The sequence below is a fragment of the Papaver somniferum genome, unplaced genomic scaffold, assembly GCF_003573695.1.
Source record: "Papaver somniferum cultivar HN1 unplaced genomic scaffold, ASM357369v1 unplaced-scaffold_117, whole genome shotgun sequence".
Taxonomy (NCBI): Eukaryota; Viridiplantae; Streptophyta; class Magnoliopsida; order Ranunculales; family Papaveraceae; genus Papaver; species Papaver somniferum.
Genome location: NW_020620714.1, coordinates 2908327 through 2915662, shown reverse-complemented (window position 1 = coordinate 2915662; position 7336 = coordinate 2908327). Strand labels below are relative to the sequence as shown.

At 36.0% G+C, this 7336-nt stretch overlaps 1 long non-coding RNA gene across 1 annotated transcript; it reads left to right on the top strand.

Annotated features, from left to right (window-relative positions):
- Nucleotides 1-1364: 1364 nt before the first annotated feature.
- LOC113329985 lies at nt 1365-2459 on the top strand. Its single transcript, XR_003350044.1, has 3 exons — nt 1365-1435; nt 1623-1682; nt 2318-2459. It is a non-coding gene; the product is annotated as an uncharacterized LOC113329985 (long non-coding RNA).
- Nucleotides 2460-7336: the final 4877 nt, after the last annotated feature.

The following is a 7336-nucleotide window of genomic DNA, read 5'->3' as shown; positions in this document are numbered from 1 at the left end:
TACCCTCACCCAATTCTCCGAGAGTATAAAAACCTTAGACACCCAGTCCATGACCATGAGAAACACAATTGTCCAAGTATTTAATGTGTTTACGTGAGACCACACTAGATATAGCTTTTCTGTGGACGAAAGAGCTGACTCCATCACCTGTGAAGGGAGAGACACCTGTGATATCCATAAAAACATCCTTGGCATTTTCCCAGTTGTGCAAAAGAATATCAGCAGGTTTCAAATTTTTGTCATCATTCGTCAGAAAACCAAGAGAAACTTCCTTACGCACAGGCACACCAGCTTTGTAACAAATGTCAGTAATTAGATAACTAACAAAATCATGTCGAAACTTAGGCCCTATATCCTTAGCACAATGAAGCACGTGATCCCCAAAGATATCCATGGATTTTTTACAACTTGGGAATAATCCATTCTCAACGAACAGTGGGATACCAAGACGATAGCAAAGCACAGCTCTAAAATGTCTAGGTCCAAGGCACTAATTCATCCCACTAATGGGTACAACCAATAAATAATCTTTTGCATGCTTGATACGATTGCACTTCCAAAAAATAAAATCTCTTACAGACATAAAAAATTGGTCTGAGATTTGCTTCTTAACTGCATCAAAATAAGTGACTGTCAGGGAGTGCATGGAAAGGGGGGAAGTGTCATCGAAACAGTATGTAGAAGGTAAACCGCATATCTAAATAAAATTTTGAAGTGCAAACTGATAAGCAGAGCCTTTTCCTGTTGAGAGTGAACTACCAAGAATCATCTTTTGACCGAAGTAGTCCGACTCTGAGAAGCGAGGTAACAATGGTATCAGCCATGGTGTAAATGCCAAGTCCACCATCTTTGATAGGCAAGGTGGATAATCGCTGCTGTAAAGGACCAAACCCACCACCATCACCAGTAATTAGAAGTTTCAAGTACAGTAGATGATCATCAAAAAGGGTAGTGGCTGATTGCAGGGATGCAGGATTAGTAGTATGCATTGCAAAATATAATCTAGACACACCAGTGTAAGGGTGCACAGGAACCGAGACGGACCGATGGACCGAACCGGAACCGGTGGAACCGTACCTGGTTTTGGACCGAACCGAGGTACAAGGTACAGGTACCGGTCCAAAAAATAGGAACCGAGGTCTGGGGGTACAGGTACATGGTCATGTACAAGTACCGTGTCGTACCGGACCGAATGTCCCGAATGATTAGAGACGTTAGATTTAGGGGATAAGGGATCAGTATTAGCCGTTAGATTAGAGGGGGGTATATAAGCGAACATTATAGGGTTTCCGTATCTCTTCTCATTTTCCTCTTCTTTTTTTCCGTCTCCTCTCTGTCTGAGAAGGGACGAGCGACAATTTTCTCCATTACAAATGTTGATTAACAGAGACGAGCGACAATCTTCTCTTCTCCATTACAAGTGTTGATTCAAAGGGTAAGTGTTGATTCAAACGGTAAGTAATTAAGATTTGTAAGCGAACTGAACCTAATTTGAATCTCAAGTGTTGATTCAAAGGGTAAGCGAACTGAACCTAGGGTTTTGTAATTGAGATTTGTAATAATTCTGAATCTTCTGAGAATCTGAATCTAATAATTTTACCTTTAATCTTTTGATTTTTCAGATTTGTAATTAAGACTTGTTCATCAGATTTGCAAGAGTTGATTGATTTGGCTTGGATTTGGTAAGAATTATATCTTCTTAATCTTTTCTTTTGATTTTTCATTATTTTTGTTAATGAAATTAGGGTGTTAAATAAAATCTGGGTTTTGCTTTAGTTTTTTTGTTTAATGTTTGAAAGATTGAGATCTTATCTAATTGATGTGTGTTTCATTGAATTGTGATGCTATGCTCTGTTTTGTTACTGAATTTGCGATTTTAGGGTTAGGGTTTTGTTTTTGGATTTGTTTGGATGAGAATTGATCAATTGAATGATGTTGAGAAGATCCAGATGTTATCTTGATTTTGAGTATGAGCTGCAAAATCTTTGGATTGAAAGTTTAGCTGAATTGCTAATAACAAGCTAGTACTTGTCTTAATTCAGGGTTCACGTTTTGTTATTGATCTGGTAATGTGTATCTTGATGTGTGTAGTTAATTTGAGAAATTAGGGTGTTAATTTGTTTTGGTGGTGGTTTTGTAGTTCTCATCTTAATTATGAATCGAAGTTTGGTCTTCTGGATGTTGATCATTCTAGGATGTTTAGCTGATTAATGAATTGAGTCTAATGGAGATTTGTTATGTATGTTGATGGGTTAAATGAGTTGTGATGCAAGCTGAGATGATATTGAGTTACTAACTACTATTATTTGTTTGGCAGCGTTACTTGGTCCTATCAACACTGATGACACCACAAGTGCTGCTGATATGGATTAGAAGATCAAGATTCAAGACTACTGCATCACTAGCTGCACTGCTAATTGTTCTTTTTTTCAGATTTTCTCATTTTCAAGACTTAGTGTGTGTGTCTGTGGCTACTGCCTACTGCTAATTGTTGTTTTTTCGGATTTCCCAGACTTTAGTGTGTGTGATTGTGAGATTGTCAGTTTGTGTGCTACACTGCTACTGCCTACTGCTACTCAGGTTTTCAAGACTTTGTTTGTTTGGTTTGCTAGTAATATAGCTACTTATTAATTGTTGCTTTGTTCTAAGTATGAGTTATTACTTAATATATTGAAAAACAGGTAAAAAACATGTACTTAGATTGTCATAGAAAAAGACATATTTCTGTCTGGAAAAGAACCGATTGGAACCGGTACCGTACCTGGTACCGTACTTGGTACCGAATGGAACCGGAACCGAAACCGAGGTACAAAGTACAAGTACCAGTCCAAAATTTTGGAACCGAGGCTAGGGAGGTACAGGTACTCGGTCTCGTCAACAACCGAGCCGAACCGCACCGTGTGCACCCTTACACCAGTGCAATTGCGAAGTAATAGTTCATTTAATTTAGAAGATTAATTATTAAAGATTATTTTAACCTATAGTTTATTTAATCTCCAAATCATAAAAATAAGTTAAATCAGTTATTACAGAATTTTGAAAACTCAAAAAACCCGAAGCCTATTTGGCCTGCCTAGCCTGGCCTTCTTATAGAATGGGCTTTGAGCAAGTATTGGACCTCAAAATAAGTGCTTCTACCTGGCTTGCCCTGCCTGACAGCTTTTTGGGTAGCTGATTATGAGGCCTGTCTGGCCTGACATGTAGCGGGAAACAGGCTGGGCAGCCAAGCCTGGCCCAATTTACACCCCTATCTACAATGCAAGGAGTCAAGGTCATTCTAGGTGGAGGTTCTACTTGCACCTTTTTACTTGTGAGTCATTGGTAAATGACAAAAGATGATGAAGGTAAGGCCTTATTCAATATTTTTATTTGGATTAATAGACAAAATAATGATGTGGATTTATGATCAAGGTCATGAAAAAATTCTAATTTAGACTTTATCCTTTATCCCCATGTAGCAATGTCATCGTTTTTAACCTTGACACTTAAATTAGAATGAAATTATGGTGTAAAAAGTTTTAAATCATATATGGCAATGTGGCATGCTTTTTTACGACTTTGACACTTTACATTGGAGATGCTCTAAGACTTATCAGTTGAAATTTTTTCTATGCACGCTCCTTCTAAAACATGTTACTTTAACAGTTTCATTGGTTTGGTTAAATAGTTAATAACTGAGCTCGCCACCATTCTGATATCTTACCACTAAGACAAGTGTTCCGGTTAGAGAAGGGCACATTAATAATATGATTTCAGGTGAATTTTCTTTGTTGTGATTGAAAGTTGAATCAAGCTCTCTTCCCAGAACTTCTGGCCCCACTTAAAATATTTAGACCAATAGGAATCTTTCAATTTTTCCCACCACCAATTTTCTGGTATTTTCCACCCCATTAATCTCTTTGCGCCCGTAATGTAAAACCTAGTCGGTTACTATTCCCTTTAGGTCAGAAAACCCAGATTAATCATCCCAACCCTAATCATCTATCGCCTCTTTCTATCACTCTCTTTCTCTACCTTGCTATGTATCTACTGTTTCATACCCAACTCATTCTTCAGTCAGAATTGTTCTTCTGTTTTTAATTGCAGATTACAGAGGTAATAAATCCTAAAATATTGAGATGATTTTATTAATTGTTCTTTCTGTTTTTACACCAGAAAACCTTATTTATGATGGGTTCGTTTTACTTGCCATTGCCGAATGGTTCTTCAGTCAGAATTATTCTTCTGTTTTTAATTGCAGATTACAGAGGTAATAAATCCTAAAATATTGAGATGATTTATTATTGTTCTTTCTGTTTTTACACCAGAAAACCCTGATTTATGGTGGGTTCGTTTTACTTACCATGGTCGAAAATCGAGAGTAGCAGTTATAAGACCTAATATCTCATTTTGTTTCTCTGATTTTTGAAATTGCTTTGTATATTTATTTGTGTTACCAGAAAACCCTAATTTATAATGGGTTCAAGGTCGAAGATCGAGTGACACCCAAAACAGTACTAGTCGTAAGACCTAATTTCCCAATTTTGCTCTGATTTTTGAAATTGCTTTGTATATCGGCGAAGGGTACTTTCTAGAGAAACTAAAGTTAGTTGGATTATGATTTCCGGTCATAATACATCTCCAAGTTTCTTCTCAGCATCATTTTCTGCGGATAGGGAAACATGTCTGCCAAATTATCACCAACTTACTTTCATGTTGCATTCTTACATTCTTGCTCTTTTACTGCAGGTAGATAACTTTTTTTTCTGATGGCAATGGGTTCAAAGGTAGAAGGAATACGATCTCACACAGGTGATATTCTATACAGTACATGAAGGGACGTCTGTTAACCGTATGGGTTATGTAGGTTGTCGTACTGTGATACTGATATAAGTTACGTCTTTCGAGAAATTAGGGGTCGTCTCTTCAACTGTATTTTGATGACTTCAAAATATCAAACTTGAGTAAAAAGACCCGGTCTTTAGTTTAGATCCCACGATTTTCCCTTTGGTTTGTTTGTGTTGGTAGTCGAAAACTATATCAAGCTCTTGCGTTGCTGCCGGGGAACAAGGTACAAACCCTATCTTAGTATTTCCATAACCATGTTCTTTTTCATATTGTTTTCTTTCTTCTTTATTATTCTCTTGGAAAACTTATGCTAAGGTCTCTTTTAGTAGTGTTATTTTTTTGTTCTTTTGTCGTTGCAGAAACCTCTATGAGAATCATGAGATCTTTTCTCAATTGCATTATTATTTCAAATATAAAAAGCTGATCTTGCAGAGGCCAGAAAAAAGGGAAAAAGTGTGAGGACTGAGTACTTGGCCATGGAAACTGATCAAATAGCAGCTGAAAGAACTTGGGTTAGCAGCAAAGAATCTTGCTAGCTGACTTAATGACTTACTTGGGGAGGACTGGCTTTTGGAACTGCCTTACTGCCGCTGTGTAAGATTTCTTCCATGGTACATATTTGCACTTGGTAGATAGACCAACTGCAGTGACGTCCGTTTAAATAATGTTGAGCCAAAGATCCAATACATATAATGTACTTTCTTGACTATATTAATTTTTCTGTTTTATGAGGTTAGAGCTTTCTTGCATGCACAAAATAATCCAAAGAAAATTTGAACTGATTTCATTTTCTTATAATGATGCTAACATGATTTCCAAGCCATTCTGACTGTCTGTGAAATTTTTGTATGTATTTCAAAGTCCACAAGTGTTGCTAGCTATCTTGGTGCAAATAAAGATGTCGAGGAGTTTGCGCTGCCAGCAGTAGATATTCAAAAGCGACTCGCTTAGCATGTAGTTGATGTTTGAAACAAGTCAAATTATAATCAAATAACTTTGGAAGAACCTTTTCCATGAAACCATTTCCAACATTGTAGACTTTGATTTACTAAAGAAATTTTATTCAGTTTTTAGAATTATAATCCAAAGGCAATTTTAGAGTTACAATGATTATTAGTTTTAATTAATTTTAGTATTTCTTATTTTTAATTTTATTAATTCACTACTTTTAGCAATTGAGTTTTTTATTACTTATTAAAAATATTTGAAATTATTAGCACCAGAAATTTTCATACTTCAAATTCTTAATCCATATTTGAATCCCTACAAAATTATTAGCACCAGAAATTTTCTCTCCAAAATATCGAGGCCCGTGACAACTAGTAACCTTAATTTGTGGTTGGTACTGCGTGTTGCACATACAAACCGCGTCAGCCATCATATAACACATACTATATTCTATCAAACGAAACTTCTAACTTATTTCTCATATGCGTCATGTCGACTCAAACTCAATTCACCGCCTTATCTACCAAGCCTCGTGTACTGTTGGCATCCAAACTACTAATTAAATACGTAAAGAAATCTTATCACTTTAACACGATTAATCACTTATCACTGTACCTCATCCGTGTTGACAAGACCAAATCAGTGTTTTTTTTTTTAATTCAAAAAGGAAGCTTTATTTATTGATCTCTAAAAGTACATCTTATATTATCTCCTTGTATCGAAGAAGTAATATCAGGTGGAAAATTTTCCACAAATTCAAAATTGATACCACTATTTCTACACTCCTTGGCCATTAAGTCTGCAATTCTATTCTTAGACCTCTTAACGACAAACAAAATTAACCTGACTTTGAAATAAACCTTTAATGTCTAGGACTAAACCTTGATTTAACCAATATCCTCTCAAAAGTTAGCTAGATTTTTTTATTTTAAATTTATTTTTTTAATTATCTGATTTATGATTTTTAATTGCTTAACTGATTTGCATATATTTTATAGCAATGGAATCATGGTGGATATTACTAAATGCATACAGCTTTTGGTCAGCGAGATTGTGGCTAACCCCAGAAAGGTATTATGATTTCATCGCATTTGAGTGTGCTTTTTTCCCCTAGTTTATGCTGTTTAGGGATATAATATTTAAGTAGTCAAGATTAAATAGATGGAAATCCATGTAGATGCTTTTAGAGTGGAACCACGGCGAAGTTTAAAATCATCAATCCTTTTTGGGTCCCTTCTGATGGATAACCGGCAGCCAGATATATTCAGTAGTATCAGATATCAGGATCAGATGAAGACTAAATTTGAACGCAGAATGATTACCGGCCTAGCTTATTTGCTGAGTTTGGAACCCTTCACCACCAAATTATTTATTAATTTGGTGATTGGAACCCGTTGCGACCAAGTTTCTTGTTAGATAAATATTTACTAGTTGATTGGTGAGAGATGCTGCCACATATTTGTCACTCCATATCAGCTTAAATGTGAGCCTAACTCACACAACGCATAATTTTTTATAAGCAGAACAATCTGATCTCGGAATGAGAGCCTGACTTACACAA